The sequence below is a fragment of the Leucopleurus acutus genome (genome assembly GCF_964270905.1).
Source record: "Leucopleurus acutus genome assembly, chromosome: 13".
NCBI classification, from domain to species: Eukaryota; Metazoa; Chordata; class Mammalia; order Artiodactyla; family Delphinidae; genus Leucopleurus; species Leucopleurus acutus.
The window spans coordinates 77,010,691-77,029,702 of record NC_139155.1 but is presented as its reverse complement, the minus strand read 5'-3'; positions in this window follow the sequence as shown (position 1 = coordinate 77,029,702).

Below are 19,012 nucleotides of genomic sequence, written 5' to 3'. Positions count from 1 at the left end.
AAGACAGTCATAGCCCACCAAGATTCAGGGAGGGGGGAAGCATAGATCCCCAATTCTGGATGGGAGGCTGGCAAGGTCACACTGTATAAGAGCATATGGGATGGGAGATGTTGTCATGGCCATCTTTGGAAACTATAATCTACCACACGACTTACACCAAAGAACATGGCCTGTGAAGGAGTTTCTAGCTTTGGAGAAAGATGTTTCTCAGCATCCCTGAAGTCAACATCTTAAGACTACCTCCTGGAGAACCTGTCTGCACCTCAGTTCTATTCAGGGTGAGATTATTCCACCTAGATTCATGAATGGATATAAGATGTAGTAGGTAGAATAATGGCTCCCCAAATAGGTCCACATCCTAAGCCCAGAAACATGTGACCACATTACCTTACATGGCAAAAGGGCCTCCATAGATGTGATTATTTTGAGATGGAGAGATAAGAGTGAAACAAGAGTGTCAGAGTCGGAGAAGGAGAAGGAATGACAACAGCAGACCTGATCTGTCTCTTTAACTACTATGCAGCTGGCTTTGAAGACAGAGGAAGGGGCCATAAGCTAAGGAATGCTGGTGGCCACGGGAAGCTGGAAAAGGCAAAACAATGGATTCCCCCCTAGGTCAGAAGGAACGTAGCTCTTCTGATGTCTTGACTTTTAGCCCAGTGAAACCTATTTTCAGACTTGTGACTTCCAGAACTATAAGACAATGACATTGTGTTGTTTTAAGCTAATAAGTTTGTGATAGTTGGTTATGGCAGCCATAGGAGAACTAATACATAAAAGAATTGTGTTTGGTTTTCTGTCTGGCTTTGCCTCTTTCTCCAGCAGTGGTGCCTTCAGAACTCAGAAGACTATAGACTGAGTGTGACCGAGTTGCTCGCTCTGAGGCAGTCAGAGCCTAAAAATTGGCTACAATGGATTCTAAAGCTTTACCCCAAACACTCTTGACATTCAGGAGATAAGGTTTCTAATGAGAGAATGCCTGTGAGGGACCTCAAAGTTTTCTCCCAATGTTTCATCATTGAACTGCCCTAGAATCTTGTACTCAGTGTGGTCCCCAGACCAAGAGCTGCAGTGTCATATTGATAAGCCGGCCCATAAAATGCAGAATCGCAGAGCCTGCCTACAGACCCACAGAGTTAGAATCTGCATTTAAACAAGATCCCCAGAAGGTCTATGTGTGCATGAAATTTTGAGATGCGCTATTTTAGAGATCTTACTGCACTGACCCATCTCTCCAGAAGTCCTCAGAGAGAGCGTCAGAATGGTTGTTTCCTTTTTAACTGTAAAGTAGAGGTGGCCCTGAATGTGAACAAATGTGCAAACGTAGGACGAGTGTCCCCCGCTACTGAGGCTGGAGGGCGGAGTCAGGATGCACATGGGGTTTCTCACTGCCACTGGATGCTGTTTCCAGGCTGAGGGAAAACAGACACCTGTGTGTTTTCTCCAGGAAATACGTACAAAGGAAAGTTTGCGATGTTCTCGGAAAGGGGCCAGAGGTTCCACCCAGCTGAGGGGCAAGGCTCCCTCAAAGGGTAGATGAACAAAAGAATGCTCATGTTTCCTTCAAAATGGTCATAATTTAATTTCTGTCCAATGTCGCCTGGGTACATTGCAGACTCTCAGAAGCTTTTTTAAAGTCATGCAATGGGGCTGTTTCAGTTTATATCCTCCCTAAGTAAAGCCATACAAGTGCCATGTTTCTAAGTCTGCACACTGCCAGGAACACACACATGGACTGTAGCAGGGACGCGGTCGTGTAAGGGAAAGAGGCAGCAGACCGTGGGCGAGAAAAAGGAGGCAGCCCTGAGACCTCGAGACTTTGCAGACCGAGACACATTGTTTGTGATCTCAGTGAGATTCTGCTTTGATTGCAGATCCAGTGATTCTCCATTTCAGAAATGCATTCAGGCTGAAAACTGTCCGAGAAGAGAAGGGAAATGTCAGGGAGCTGAAAAGGAATTCTAGAGCACGAAAAGATGCCAACGTCAAGACAAAGAATCATAATTCTTTTGTCTTAGGAGGGAAATTGCTTTTGTTTTCCATCTTCATATTTCCTGAGGTCACATTGCAGGGAAGTGAGAGATTGGGCTACTCAGAACCCAGATCCTTATAGAGCGTCTTCACTAAAGATGTGTGAAAATTGGATGGTTGAATTTTTCACGTTGGGTTTTCTCTAGTCAGGTTATAACCCTTTGGGGGACTGTTATTTTTCGTGGTCTATAATTATTCAGAGCAATGAGAGAAGGATGGTTTGAATTATTTTAAAAATGGATTCTTTAGGGGGAGGTGGGATGAATTGGGAGATTGGGATTGACATATATACACCACCATATCTATCTAAGATAACTAATGAGAACCTGCTGTAGAGCACAGGGAACTCTACTCAGTGCTCTGTGGTGACCTAAATGGGAAGGAAATCTAAAAAAGAGGGGATATGTGTATACGTATAGCTGATTCACTTTGCTGTACAGGAGAAACTAACACAACATTGTAAAGCAACTATACTCCAATAAAAATTTTTAAAAAGGCTAAAAAAAAAAAATCTGAAAAACGAAAAGGATTCTTTTAGACAATACCCTGCTAAGAGTCAATATAAGGTTTTACCTAACCTATTACACAACCAACCAAAACCAATTTACCACAAAGCCTGGTATGTAAATATACAAACTCTTCAAGATGCCAGAATTATAAATAAGTCGAAAGATACAGATGAACAGCAGGCAGAGAATCTTAGAGGTTCTCTCTGGCAGGCGATGGGCTGAGGGTCTTACCCACATCGTCCCCCATAATCATCAACACATTCTTACAACGTGTGGTGCTGTTTTATTCCAATTTTACTGACGAACTGAACTGAACTGAACGGAAGGTCATTCCCCCATGTCTGCAAAGGTGGGGAAGCAGGAAATTGGGATTTGAAGTCAAATCTGTGAGTTGGGCTTCCTGATTTCTATCGAATTCTCTCATTGAATTCCCACTGAAAACCCTAGGTTTAGTATTGTTGACTCATTTTACAGATAAAGAAATTGAGGATCAGTGATGAGTCACTTTTAAATAGGAGAGTTGGGCTTCATACTAAGAAGTATCAAACTGATGTCAACGTTAGACCTTGCAGTGGATTAAAGTTGTCCAAATGAGGGAAGCTCTTTGTAGAGATGGAACAGTTCCATATTTTGACTAAGATGGTCGTTACTCAACGTCATACATGTGATGGTAATTCATGGGATTCTGCACACAATACACATGCACACACACACACACACACATAGACACCCACACACAGGAGCACATGTGAAAACTGGTGAAATCTGAATAAGGTCTGTACCTGAATTAATCAGCACTGCAGTCAATTTCCTGGTCTTGACAATATACTCTGGTCATGTAAGATATTATCACTGGGGGAAGCTGGGTGAAGAGTACAAGGAACTCTCTGTACTATTTTGCAACTTCTTTTGAGTCTTATTATTTTAAAACATTGTCTTCAAATTCTTTAATGTTTCTCCCGTGGAGAGATAGAATCTCTGTTTCCTCCCATGGATTCTGGGAAGGCTCTGTAACTGTTTACGGATAGGATACAGTGGGGGAGATGCTGTGCCAGATGTCAGGCTCAAGTCTCAAGAATTTGGAAGCCTCACTCCCTGGATCGCGTTAGACTCTCTCTGGGAGCTCTGAGCCACTATACATGACATCCGACACCCCTGAGACTGCCGTGTGGAGAGGCCATGTCCAGGCCTTCAATCAACCATCCCAGATGAACTTGACCTTCCATTCATCCCTGCTAAATCACCAGTCACAGATAAAAGACTTGGACTCTCCAGACTGGCCCATTCTCCTGCTGATTAACAGAGTGCCGTCCATCAATACCACACAGGGCCAAAAAACCACCTCGCTGAGCCCCACGCAAATTCTTGACCTGTGAAATCATGAGACGTAACAAGAGTGTTGTTGCTTGATGCGTCTAAGTAGTGGGTAGTTTGGGGTACAGCAACGGCTAAGAAAATAGACTTTTCATTATCTGATAAAGAAAGGCAAGGCTGATAACATGGGGTTAGATACACAGAATCAGACACAGTAGGCATGCCCCTTCCCCTCTTTTGGCCTCAGAAAGACTGGCTTTACCTTGAATGTCACTTCCTCCAGGAAGCTATATGTATAGATTGGATTAGATGTCTCCTCCCTTTCTCCCCCCCTTGGTTAGCAGGAATCAGAAGTATCTTGATGTTATGCTTTATTTCTCTCTTTCTCTCCCACCAGACAGTAAACTCCATGAGGTCAAGAACTAATTTTGTCTAGCTTATCACTATTTCACTCTGCCTACAGCAAAACCTTTAATAGGTGATTATTGAATGAACGAGCAAAGACACGGGCGCTCTCCAAAATCCTGCTCAGTGCTGGTGTCAGGTAGCTCTTTCTCTCTGGAGCTTTGGGACGGGTGAGAAGAATCCAGGTGTGCTTCCAGCACCTGTCAGACACCCGCTTTCTCTCTGGTACTCCCAAGATCGCAAGTCACAAATCCATCTGCTGAGCAGCAGCTCCGAAGCAGCAGGAGCCGGGAGGGCAGAAAGGCGAGAGGTATGCCCCCCAGCCCCCCACCCAGCTGGTGTCACCCTGGTTTGCTTACTTTCCTGCTCAGCTGCTTTGGTCAGAGGAGGGCCATTTCCACGGGCTCCTGCCTCCTAGGCTATCACCAGGGGAGCTCTCCAGTCCCTCCTGTATTTCCTCTGCAGCATCCTCATTTATCCTCTGTCTGGGGGGTGATCTGGCTCCTCTTGGGCTGCCCTTGAAAATTCCAATCACAATGACACAACCACTATTTACCGAGCATTTCCCTCCAGCAAGGCTCTGGGCTGGACAAAGCCTCAACTTCCAGGAGCTTAATATTGGGTTGGCCAAAAAGTTTATTCGTTTTTTTTTCCTTAAAATGCTACAGAAAACCCCAAGCAAACTTTGTGGCCAACCCAATATTTCAGTGGCATTTTTATCTGGTGGAAGGTGAGAGATGACAGAAAGAAAACGGAACCCCTGGCCTGTTCCTGAGGAGGTGCAGTGGTGACCTGGAGCCAGCACTCATGGGCTTGCAAAGGCCAATTGACAAGCATTCAGGAGTTTTGTGAGCTAGTTGTTAAACTGTGGGTGGCTTGAGATTGTCCAGGTGAGAATACGCTCATCAAGAAAATCAGCACATTGGGACTTCCCCTGGTGGCGCAGTGGTTGAGAGTCCGCCTGCCGATGCAGGGGACACGGGTTCGTGTCCCGGCCCGGGAAGATCCCACATGCCGCGGAGCGGCTGGGCCCGTGAGCCATGGCCGCTGAGCCAGCGCGTCCGGAGCCTGTGCTCCGCAACGGGAGAGGCCACAACAGTGAGAGGCCCGCGTACCGTGCACCGCATTTACTGAGCATCACAACAAACCAGGTAGACTCTGGGTATGCAGCTATGAGCAGATATTTGCCCTGCCCTTATGGAACTGAACAGGTTAATGGTGAAGATGAGCACGAAGCAAGCCATTAAAAGTGCATGGGTGTAATTTAATTAAAATGCAGACCACTGCATGGGCATGTATGGAGGGAAGCAGTTTTTGTTGGAAGCTAAGGAAGTGACATATAAGCAAAGCTTGGAGGGAAAATAACATTTTGTCCTGCTAAATGAGGGATGTGCAGACAGATGCCTGGAGTGTCCCCCATGATCCTTGCCTCCTGATGTTCACGCCCTGAGTGATCCTCTCCCCTTGAGTGTGGGCAGGACCTGTGACTTGCTACGACTAATAGAATAAGGCAATGGAGATGCAATGTCACTTCCATGATTACTTAACAGAGGACTGCAACTTCTGTCTTGCAAGCAGATTGTCTCTTTTGCCTTCTTGGCTTGCACGTAGATGAAATGACCATGTTGAAGAGGTCCACGTGACAGGGAATTGGGAGCACCCTCCTCCCAACAACCAGCAAGGAACTGAGTCCCAACAACACCCCAGTGGGTTTGGAAGTGGATCCTTCCCTAGTCGAGCTTTCGGATGAGAATTCAGCCCCAGGTGACAACTGGATTGTAACCTGATGAGAGGCCCAAAGCAGAGGACTCAGCTAAGCCAGGTCCAGATACTTGATCCACAGTGATCATGAGATATTAAATGTATTTTTGTTTTAAGCCACTAAGTTTTTGATAATTTGTTATGCAGCATAGCTAACTGATACAAAGAGGGTCAAGAATTTATTCCAGGTACAGAGAGCCATGTGTGTAAAGGGGATGAAATAGAGAGAGTCTGAACACTGGAGGGAGGACAAGCAGGCCAGTGGCTGGATTGAACATGAGAGCAATAAGCCTCTGAGAAGTGAGGCAAAGGTTAGCCTAGGCCATGTTCTACAGGCCCACAGGGGCCATGGAACAGTTTCTGGCACTTATACTGGGGCCTCTGGGACATCAGTGAAAAATTGGAAACGGTAAGCTTGATGAAATTTGCTTTTCAAGACACGCAGTAGGGAGTCCCCTTGGGTGGCTAGGTAAGGAGCCATGGTGGCTCAGACCAGGAGTTGATGGTTGACTTACAGAGAAGTGGACGCTTTCAAGAAATATTTTGGAGGAAGGATGGGCAGGATTTGATGACAAAGTGAATACAGGGTGAGAGAGAAGTAGAGCCATCTGTTGAAATGGAAAAAGAGGTTTTTGGTTTGAGGGTTTTGAGAGGGTTAGAACATTCTGGTTCAGCCTGGGAAGCTTAAAGGCTGAGGTGGAAATCAGTCTTTTGATCCCAGCTTCTGTCTGGGTCATTTTGACCTCCCTCAGGCAGGACAGTTTAGGATTTGCCTAGCTAATGAGCACAGTTAACACACTGTGTAAAGATTTCATTAGCATGTGGAGAAGGCCTGGCTGAAGAATAATTCTCCATGTCATTTTGTTGATGCTAATTATTTCATAGGAAAACACTCAAAAATGTGATTGACTCTACATTGATCAGAGGAAATGCGTTGATCTCTGGGGAGCCAAGCCACAGCTCACAATGGTACGGATTTATTTTGAATGTATGAAGTCCCCTACCGTCCCAGTGTAGGTTTAACAGGGATGGATTATTGCAAGAAGTGTCTGGGAGCCATAAAGCGATCTTGTTCTGTTTAATGAGAGAGGGGACATTCATTCATTCTCCCTTCATTTATGCATCCACGCTATTTTTTTCTTCTTATGTATAATTCATCTGTAAAGGTTTTGATAATTGCCCCTGAAAGTTGCTTAACTTTTCTGAGCTTTGGTTTTCTCCTGTTTGAAGCGTGGCATTCCACACTTAAAATGTAGCTGTCTGGGCTCAAATCTTGGTGGAGTTCAGTCGGCTTTTCCCACTAGAATGTAAGCCCTGTGAAGGTAAGATTATGTTTATAGTTTTCACTGCTGTGTCCCCAGCGCCTTAGGAGACTGCCTGGCTCAATAAGTGTTTGCTGAATGAATAAATGACGCAACATGCATACAGCACACGACATCTAGAAAGCCCTCAGAAAGTGGCAGCTGTCTTCTCTCTTTTCTTCTTCACTCTTCCTCCCTTGCTGTGTTCCTCTCTCTCTCTCTCTCTTTCAGGCTCCTCCTCTATTTTCTTCCTTTTGGGTTTGGGAAGAAGAGAGAAAACAGAAAGCATCTGTTACTACTGGGTATCTGCTTTTCTTTTGGCTTTCCCAGCATATATATGATCATATCTGCTTCTTTTTATAGTATGAAATCAGAGGATTATCTTTCCTGGAGAGAACTAGTTAAACGTCAGCAGTAGAAAACTGTGCTGTGGGACCCACAGGCCAGTTCTTCCTTGGAAAGGATATTTCTATTTTGGGAGGTGGTTGGGGAATATCTTAGTTGTTCCTTGATTTAGATGCTCTTTACCTCAACTCAGGGAAAATGAAAAGTTACCCTGAGAATTGAGAGGGTGACCAGGCTAGACTTTAATTTACTGCTTCTCTAAATGGAATACTCATCATCTGTCCATCCATGTATCCATGCATCCCTGTATCCATCCATTAATCCACCCATCCACCCATCTATTCATCCATCCAATCACTCATTCACTCACTAACTCATTCATTTTTTTAACATCTTTATTGGAGTATAATTGCCTTACAATGGTGTGTTAGTTTCTGCTTTATTCACTAGCTCATTCATTTTTGTCTTCAAAAAAATATTTGTTGCACAGCAACTATGTGCCCCACCTCATGCTAGGAATTGGGGATACCATGGTGACCAAAATGGATATAGGTTCTGCCCCCAAAGGAGCTTGTAGTCTAGTGTAGACAATTCATCAGCTATCAGGGAGTGGGAAATTCTACAGGATGATTCAGATTGGAGAGGACGCTTTGCCTCCATCCTGCGGATGGTAAGTGAAGAAACTTTGGGGTAACGGACAATAAGCTAATTACCTTCTAGAGATAGCACAAGTAACACGATACATAACCTCTTCTCTACTACCTAGCTAACAACTCCTTCTATTAAATTCTTTCTATTAGAATAAGTAATGGGCTTTCTGTCTCCAGCCTGGATCATGACTGACAGACACAGCTATGCAAAGGATAAATAACATGTGGCCATGTTTACTTTCTAATATGAAATGGGTAAAAAAAACCAGAAAGCAAAACTAGCAGAACAATATGATTGGGACCTTATTATTTTTTTCTTAGCTACCTATCTTTTTTAAGTCGTCTTTTTCATTAAAAATTTAAAAAATACTGTATATAATTGAAATATAACCTTATATTAGCTTCAGGTGTACAACATAATGATTCAATGTACGTGTATATTACAAAATGTAGGCTAGTTAAGTCTACAATTTCAACAAGTAGGCAGTAAGTCTAGTTAACCATCACCACACGTGGTTACACTTTTTTTTCTTGTGATGAGAACTTTTAATATCTACTCTCTTAGCAACTTTCCGATATACAATATACAGTATTATTTTTTAAATTTTAATCGTTTAATTGAAGTATAATTGACTTCATACAATACTATATTAATTTCAGGTGTACAACATGGTGATTCGATATTTTTACAGATCACACTCCATACAAAGTTATTATAAACTATTGATTCCCTGTGCTGTACATTACTACCTTGTAACTTACTTATTTTATACCTAGTAGTTTGTGCCTCTTAATCCCCTTCACCTATTTTGTACCTCTCCCAATAGACAGCATTATCAACATCACTATGCTATACATTTATTTATTTTATAACTGGAAGTTTGCGCCTTTTAATCACCTTCACCCATTTTCCCCACCCTCCGCCTCTGGTACCACCAATTTCTCTGTATCTCTGAGTATTGTATTTTTTTAGTGTGTAGAGAAAAAAGAATGAAAATGAATGAAAAGAATCAAAGTGATCAGCGGCAGCGTCTGATGGCCAGCACATGCATCCCTATAATAGAAAGTCCCTAAGTCCTACTTGGCTGAATCCTTCCCCTGCTGTGTCTCGTGAGAAGCTGACACGTCTGGCATGAGACCGTTGGAATTTTTCCTACTGGGTCTGTTTCCCTCCCTTGCCTGCACTCTTTGGATTCGCGGTGGGGTCCTGGGTACCGTCCATCCCGCCAAGGAGGATGGAAGGGCTTCTTCTGATGTGGGCATGGTCAGGGAAGGAATCGTTTTAGGAGGACAGCCTGGCGGATCTTGGATCCCATCTCTATGGCAACAATGCTGCAAGGACTGAAAATCTGATTTTGTTTTGGGCTGTGGTAGCCGCTAATTACAGGCAGCTCCAAGTCCCTTTGCTCTTCCCTAGAAAGGTCTCTGTTTATTTGTTGGCAAGGGTTATCTACTTTTTTTTTTTCGCTTTTGAACTCTGTTCCCAGTCCTCTTTTTCCATTTCACCCATCAGAAAAAAAATTTTTTTTTGTCGCCTCTGGAGGATACTTGCTTTCCCGGTTGTTACGGAGATGAAGAGCCAGGTGACAGAGCAAGTTTGGGAAGGGAAGAATGGGCAGAAGGACCCAGCGTAGCCCTTGGCCCAGCTGGAGACGGCTGTGAAGGATGGATGTGAAACAGAAGGGGCAGACTGGGGCCCTGAGAATAATGAGAGAGATAAAGAGAGAAGCACAGAGAAGTGGGAGGGGGACGAGGTGGTGGATGGGAGGTGACTCAGACCCAAGACCCCAGGAGCTGATTCAACAGAAGCTCACAGGAACACCAGACGGCCAGCGGGGGGGTGGGGGGGCGGGGGGGCGCTTTTTTGTTTGCCATCCTCACGTCTTCAGCGAACGTTTTGATTCGCTGTGCTGTCTACTTCCCTCTTTCCTCAAGACCGATCTGCAAACTTTGTTGCTCGGAGGCCTGAAGCAGCCTTTGGGGCTTTGGCGAATCCTTCCAGAGAAAACCCTTTGCAGGCCTTCCCGGGGCTGCCCACCAGATCCCCTTGTGGGACTGACTGTACATGGGGCGGTGAGGGCAGGACAGGGCTTTACTTCCCCGGCTCCGTCTAAGTCTGCCCTGCTCATGACAGTAGCCACGAACCACGTATGGCTATTTAAATGAACCAGCACAAAATAAAATTGAACATGCAGTCCCTTCTTGGTAGGTTCTGGTTGGTTTTTCTGTTAACCTAAAACCACTCTAAAAATGCAAGTCTATGAATTAAAAGCAAATACAGTTTCCCAGTTGCAGTAGCCGCGTTTCAAGTGCTCCATAACTACACATGGCTGGTGGCCGCTGTATCGGAAAGCACAGATGTAGACTGTTTCCATGATCACAGAAAGTTCAATTGGACAACTTTGGTCTGGGAAATAGTACCTTTCTGGACTCTTCCCTACACGTTCCAAAGAGTGAAAGGAAACCATAGTCTGATAGCCTTTCATTCATTCATTCATTGAACAAATATTTACCGCCTGCCAGACGTTGTTCTAGATGCTGAGAATTCAGCTGAGACAGACAGTTCCTTTTCTTGGGAGGCTTAAATGCTAGTATATGATAACAGACATTCTAGAGATACAAATAGAGTATGGCTATGGTGGAAAATAAAGCAAGTTAAGGAAGAATTCTGGGTGCTAGGAAGTGGAGAGGGTTCTGCTCTGTAAAAGATAGAGAAGGCTCATCAAAAAGGGGATGAGGGAGCTTCCCTAGTGGCGCAGTGGTTGAGAGTCCGCCTGCCGATGCAAGGGACGCGGGTTCGTGCCCCGGTCCGGGAAGATCCCACATGCCGCAGAGCGGCTGGGCCCGTGAGCCATGGCCGCTGAGCCAGCGCATCCGGAGCCTGTGCTCCGCAACGGGAGAGGCCACAGCAGTGAGAGGCCTGTGTACCGAAAAAAACAAAAAACAAAGGGGGATGAGGGAGCAAGTTCTGCAGGTTTCTGGAGGCAGAGAATTGCAAGCAGAGGGAACTGCTGGGCAAATGTCCTGAGGTGGACGTGTGCCACTCAGTTTTGAGAAGATGAGTAACACGATCTGGCTTGGGTTTTAGAGGGATCTCCTCTGGCTGCCAAGTGGAGAATAAACCAGAGGGGAGAGGAAGGAGGGCTCCCAGAGAGAGCAGTGGGGAGGCTACTGGCATATCCCAGGTGAGAGGTGATGGTGGCTTGGACCAAAGCAGCAGCAGCAGGAGAGCTGAAAAGTCAGATTTCAGGAGATATTTTGAAAGTAGAGCAGATAGGATTTTCTGCTAGATTAATGCAGGGGTGTGAGAGAAGGAGAGGCGTCAAGCAGGACACAAAGGCTGGAGAGTCTAGAAAGATAGATCTCCGTTTATGAACATGGGGAGATGGCTGGCAAGCAGTTCTGAGGTGGCGACAACCAAAAATTTAGCTGTGGACCTAAGAAGTCTGAGATGCCTATTCAATATCTGAGTGGTGATATCAAGGACACAGTTGAATCCATGCATCTATTCACTCAACAGGTATCTGCTGGGCTCAAATATATACCTGGGACTTAGTCATCCTGGATATGAGAGATTGACACTCAATTTTATTTCCAGTTTTCTTCAGTTGCTCCATTAAACAAAAAGAAATACGCATAACTCGTTTCCATCGTTTTTGTACCAGCTTGCAAATCTAAAGGCTGTTCTGAGCAGAACACCCAGCTGACTGGCTTGGCCCCTTGAGTCTTCCTTTTTTTTTTCAGTTCCTTCAGTTCACGGCCTGCCACTCAGGGACACTAAGAACATCAGATGTCAGCCCAGCCCTTGAGAAGCTGGCAACTAGTAGGAGCGGTTAAGACACAGAACAAAGAGCATGGGCCTTGGACCCATCAAACCTGATTCCCGAAACTGGCTCCACCACGCACCAGTTCCTCGGCCTGGGGCCATTCACTCAGCCTCTCTGAACTTGTTTGCTCCTCTGTGTAATGGAGTGCCTGACACCTAGCTCTCAGAGCTGTCAGCAGGATTAGAGAAAATGCGTATAGATCTACCAGCACAGCGCCTGACACACATAAGGGCTTATTTAATAAGTGGTTGTTAGGATTAACTTCACGTTAATGAATGAAACAGATATGTAATAGGAAAAAATTGATAATATATGTGGTTAGGTGCTTTTAGAAACAGAACTGAAGGAAGTGATGAGAGACTGAAAAGCATAGAGGCTAGCATCACGGGCTTTAGACATAGATATTGGTTCCAAACCCAGCGCCTCTGCTTATGCACTGGGTTGACACTTGGTTCCCAGGGCCTTGGTTTTTGGATCTGTAAAATGGGGACAATGACCCATTAGTACCAACTCACAGGCTTGCTGAGGATGTGTGTAAAGGCTTAGTCCAGTTCTGGGCTCACAAGACTTACTCAATAAACAGCAGTTGCTATTATTTCCAAGGGAACACAGGGAACCAGAGGAAGCTTCAAAAGGAAAAAGTGAATCAGAGGGCACATGCATGTATTAGAAATTAGGGAAAGAAAAAGTGAAGCAAAGCAAAGCAAAGCCCTTTTCTGCGTCTATAGAAAGGCAGCCCAAGCTGCTGTACTGTTGCCCTGTCCGGTGTTCACAAATGTCTTTGATGTTCCTGTTCAGGATCTTGAGGCTCTTTTAAGATTTTTGTTTGTTTGTTTGATTTTTGGCTGCGTTGGGTCTTCGTTGCTGCACTCAGGCTTTCTCTAGTTGGGCAAGCAGGGGCTGCTCTTCGTTGTGGTGTGTGGGCTTCTCATTGTGGTGGCTTCTCTTGTTGTGGAGCACGGGCTCTAGGAGCACGGGCTTCAGTAGCTGTGGCATGCGGGCCTGGGCTTCAGTAGTTGTGGCACATGGGCTCAGTAGTTGTGGCTTGCAGGCTCTAGAGCACAGGCTCAGTAGTTGTGGCACACGGGCTTAGTTGCTCCGTGGCATGTGGGATCCTCCTGGACCAGGGATCGAACCTGTGTTCCATGTCTTGGCAGGCAGATTCTTAACCACTGCGCCACCAGGGAAGTCCTCTTTTAAGATTTTCACTTCTCAAAGAAATCTTCAAAGTGTCTGGTTTGACCGAAGCAGGAACACGATGGATATGTTCGGAAGGATTTTGAAATGCAAGGGGTGAATGTGTTTTTCAGGCTGGATTTTTAATCAAGGAACATCTCAAGGAACCAGGGCTCCCTCTTCCTAAGTCTGCAGGAGCTGACACCCTCCTCGAGGGCAACTCGAGAACATTCATGGGTGGGGTAGGTAGTGGGCCTTTGTTAATGTCCTAACCAGGGTGGCATAACCAGTTTGTAGGCAAAGTTTTTCTGAGCTGACAAGTTATCCCAAACTCTAACTGTGCAGTCAGTCACTCCTGGTGCTATCTGCAGGCTTGGCTTGTGGCCTGGACTATGTCGTGTTTACACAGGTCCAGAGCTTACCTTGCAGGTACCATCAGGCAGCCAGAGGTGAACAGAGTTTTTTGTCTCCCTTTTCCATGGTGCACTTAGAGCAGCTAATTTGCGTGGTTGGGGTAACTCCCTTAGAAGTTACGCAATCAAGGTGGGCCCTGCTCTAGGTGCCTTGGTAAATATATGGCATCCTGCCAGGCCGGTTCATCGGCACAGCTGGTCCCACTTAACTAGGAGGGGCAGAGGGCAGAGGGCACGGGTCTCGCAAACAGCAATCAGGTAAACCGGGTTCTGAACCCTGGTAATGCTGCTCACTAGCGGTAGCCAGGTTGTTCCCGTCGTTATGCTTCTCTGTTTCCTCTCTTGCAAAATGAGTTATACATGGAGATAACATCTATGAGTAGCAGCGTCTATGTCAAAGACTGTTGCAAGGATTGAATGCGATACTATATGTCTGGGACTTCCCTGGTGGCGCAGTGGTTAAGAATCCACCTGCCAATGCAGGGGACATGGGTTTGAGCCCTGGTCCGGGAAGATCCCACATGCCTCGGGGCAACTAAGCCCGTGCGCCACAACTACTGAGCCCGCGTGCCACAACTACTGAAGCCCGTGTGCCTAGAGCCCGTGCTCCACGGCAAGAGAAGCCCGCGCTCCACAATGAAGAGTAGCCCCCTCTCGCCACAACTAGAGAAAGCCCACTCACAGCAACGAAGACCCAACACAGCCAAAGAGAAAAAAAAAAAAAGGTTAAAAAAATACTATATGTCTAATGCTTGTTCAACAAATATTAATACACTAATACTTGCCGAACATACGCTAGGTACTATTCTTTTCTGTTGTTTTATTTTTTTAATTGAGTATAGTTGAGGACTTCCCTGGTGGCGCAGTGGTTAAGAATCCGCCTGCCAATGCAGGGGACGTGGGTTCGAGCCCTGGCCCGGGAAGATCCCACATGCCGCAGAGCAACTAAGCCCGTGCGGCACAATTCCTGAGCCTGAGCTCTAGAGCCCGTGAGCCACAACGACTGAGCCCATGTGCCAGACTACTGAAGCCCGTGCACCTAGAGCCCGTGCTCCGCAACAAGAGAAGCCACCGCAATGAGAAGCCCGCGCACCGCAACGAAGAGGAGCTCCCGCTCATTGCAACTAGAGAAAGCCCGCGTGCAGCAACAAAGACCCAACACAGCCAGAAATTAATTAATTAATTAATTATAAAAAATTGAGTATAGTTGATGCACAGTAGTATATAAGTTATAAATGTACAATTCGGTGATTCATAATTTTTAAAGGCCATACTCCATTTACAGTTATTATAAAATATTGGCTATATTCCCTGTGTTGTATGATATATCCTTGTAGCTTTTTTATACATCGTGGTTTGTAACTCTTACTCCCCTACCCCTATCCTGCCCCTTCTCCCTCTCTCTCCCCACTGGTAACCACTAGTTTATTCTCTGTATCTGTGAGTCTGCTTTGTTTCTGTTGTATTCACTAGTTTGTTGCATTTTTTAGATTCCACATATTAGTGAGATCATACAGTATCTGTCTTTCTCTGTCTGACTTATTTCCCTCAACATAATGCCCTCCAGGTTCATCCATGTTGTTACAATTGACAGGATTTCATTCTTTTTTATGGCTGAGTATCTAGGTACTATCCTTAGCACTTTACGTTCATCAACTTATTTAATCTTCCCAACAACTCTGTGAGCTATGAACTATTTTTGTCTCCATTTTACAGATGTGGAAACAGACAGACAGATGAGGTTACTTTCCCAAGGTTACAAATTAAGTTGTAAAAGGAACTTTCAAAGGATGCCTGACTCCAGATCTGGTGCCCTTGACCACTGGGTACTGCTTCCTCCCAATAAATGATAAATGATCAGTATTTTATTTTTCCAGTCTTTACTGGGTGCCTGTGAGTTGTGTGAATCTCACTCGGAATCCAGAAATAACCACAAGCCTGTCTTTTTCCCACCGTGGAGAACAGTGGCTGATCTCAGGCCTTTGAGATCTGTACAATTCCATATACTTATTTATAGCAAGACATAACTAAATTCTGCCCATCCAGGCTCTCATTCCCTCCCTCTCTCTTTTATTCCCAGGGGAACTTTTAGTAGCTTATTTGGAGCGAACACCATCCGGAAAAAAAAATTCAGTAAGGAAAACAGGAATCAAGACATCAGGACGGGTTGCCGACAGGACCTTTGATCTGGCCAGAAATAAATATAAGGGGAGCTGTCGAGAGCTCTCTTGCCCGATTTCCATCTAAAGCAATGGAAATAGGCCTCAATCACGGAGCCCCTATGCTGCCCCCAGGACTGGTGAGGATGGGAATGTGGTCTCCATGTTGCAATGGGAATCCAGTGGCTCTCAAGCACTTTGCTGGTACTCTGCATCCCGAGGGTGGGCTGGGGAGAAAACGTCTACTGCTCGTTGCCGCGTTGCTCACGGTAGCTAAGATAACTAAGTGTCTGTCCAGGGATGAATGGATAAAGAAATGGTCATATATATGAGATATAAATTATAGTTAATATGATATATTATTACCTATTATTATTATTCAGCCTGAAACAAAAGGAGATCCCGCCATTTGCAACACATGGATGACCCTGGAGGATATAATGCTAAGTGAGATAATCCAGACACAGAAAGAAAAATACCGTATGACCTCATGAACATGTGGAATCTAAAAAAAGTTGAACACATGGAAGCAGAGAGTAGGACAGTAGTTATCAGGGGTGGGGAGGTGGGGGAACTGGGGAGATGCTAGTCAAGGGATACAAAGTTGGAGTGATGCAGAATGAATAAGGATCTTATGTACAGCACGATGACTACAGTTAGTAGTGCTGTACTGAAAACTAGAAATTTGCTCAGAGAGTAGATTCCAGGAGGTTTCGCCACTTCAGCAAAAAGAAAAGTAATGATATAAAGAGATGGATATGTTAATACATACATGTGTATATGTACATCGTAATACATATGGATCTGTTAATACAGCATATGTGTATGTATATCATAATATCACGTGGTACACCTTAAATAGATACAATTAAAAAAAATAAATCAGGATAGGAGAAAAGTTCCAGAGATGATTCAGAGCTTGTGGGGCACCTGGTGTTGGCTGGGAGATAAAGTTACACAGCAACTAACTCGGACATTTGGGAAATGACAGCAATTATGGCAGGCGTTTCTTCAGTTCTCAGGTACCAGACACTGTGCTAAGCCCTTAAATGTATTACTACGTTTAACGTTCACAAGAATTCTATGAGGTACTATCATGTCCATATCACAGATGAGAAAACTGAGGCTAAGAGTGTGTTAGCAGGTTGCCCAGGGCCACGATAGCTAGTGGAGTGGGAATTTGAATCCAGGTTCTATGACTCCAATACTTGGTCATTTAACCACTAATCTCTTCTTAAGTAATGACTGGGGCTCAGAGAGTTGAGTTTCTCAGTGGGAATTTCCTAGTTCACTGAGTTGTTCCTAGAGCTGCGGGATTGTAGAGCAGAGACAACAAAGTGAATCCGGGCATTTACTGAGTACCTGCTGTATGCTCAGCATCGCGTGAGGGGTTTCAGAAGCTCAGAGAAGGGTGTGCAGGACAGGAACAGGGCAAGGAGTGAGGGAGGGAGGGCGAGGGCCTGGGGATGGCTTGATTACTAGATGATGTAGGCCGACGTATCTGCCTTGGGTGACCAGGTAGATGGTAGGGCCATTCATCAGATTCGGGTACCAAAGGAAGAGATCTGGGGGAGATGGTGAGACAGACACTATGGTTACCAGCCCACCAGGCATCCCCCTTATTCCCTGCAAACTGCTTTTGTTCACCTTTTGGCCTGTGGTCTGCAAGTGGGCGTGGGACCCAATTCTAACCAGTGGGAGTAGGATGGAGGCTATGACGACTCTGGAAACGTGGCTTCTTTATTGCTCGAAAGAGAAAGTGATGCCAGAAAAAGGCCTCCCCTCTCGCCTACGCTTTCTGCCTTGGGCACAGGTCGTGACCTGGAGCTGTGGCCACCATCTCGTGAGCATGAGTTGAGAAGCATGAAGAAAAGTCAATATGTTGAGCCCAGCAGGCTGGCTGGATGGGCAGAGCTTGCCTTGGCGCGCGGCTGAGTGGATTCCCCAAACATGGAAAGCAACTGCCTGTCTACAGATGTTCAAATAGATCTACATTAAATATCTTTAAGGTTTAATCCACTGTGAGCTGGCTTTTCTGTTGCTTGCAGCTGAAGGAATCCTAACGGATGTCAAAGTAAGTTTAGTTTTGGGGCTCTTAAGTATCTGAGAGGTCCCTTTGAAAACTTCCTGAGAGAGATGAAAGAAGAAAAGAGAGATTTGCCAACCAAGTTGACGGTGGGGATGCAACTTTATTCCCCTGTACCGGGAAAACAGAGTGAGAGGGGACGGACGCACTTGCTGGAATGGATGCATGGAAGGTCTCTGAACACGTGCAAATCCTCCACATAAAAGCAGTTTAGATGTTGGCCATCTGAGTGGACGTCTGGCTCTCTTACAGGTCAGAGCAGGTCGGAGCCTCTTTCCTGTTACCTCAGGGAGGAACAGATCCAAGCTGTTCATACAGCTAAACATCGCTCCCTGGGTATCTTCTCCCAAGACCTAATTTTAGGGAGCCAGGCTTACTGCCACCAAGGAGGAAGGGCTCATGAAATCGTGGCCAGCCAGGGTCATTGGAGCTCAGGCTAGGAACTTAGGTAGTGGGAGATCTTCTGCTTTCAGGGCTCCTTATCACCAGCCCGCTAGTGCTGGGATGCTCTCGGTCAAGGGGACTTTGCTGTTCCTACTTGTGCAAAAGGTTCTCCCAGTATTAATAAATCCAGTTGTCTCTGTGCTGTGCTCCCCGACAGCCAGATGCAATTTGCACTCCACCATCCTCTGCATCCCATCTGCAAGCATTTGAGTGTCCCCTCGCTCTGGGGACTGGAGACCTGACCTCTCCCTTCCTCTTCCCACCCCTGCCCCCCCCTTCCTCCCATGATATCTGAGAGGGACAGGCGGCCTTGTTTGTCCCAGTCACCATCTTTGAAAGCCTCCTCCACTGCACCCTCCTCTCCATTTCGCTCCCCCATTCCAAGCCCAAGTGCTTTGCCCGGCACGCTCTTATTTGTCACCAGATGTTCGAGGTTGCAAACCGACCCCCTAGCTTTTCCATCTTCCTTTATTGTATTCGCCTCCCCTCTTCCGGTGATTCTGCAGGCAACCCCCCATCCTGGCGTGTGTGTGCTGACCTCCACGTGCTCCCGAGTCAACTGATTGCGCCTGAATCCACTTAAAGGTGAAA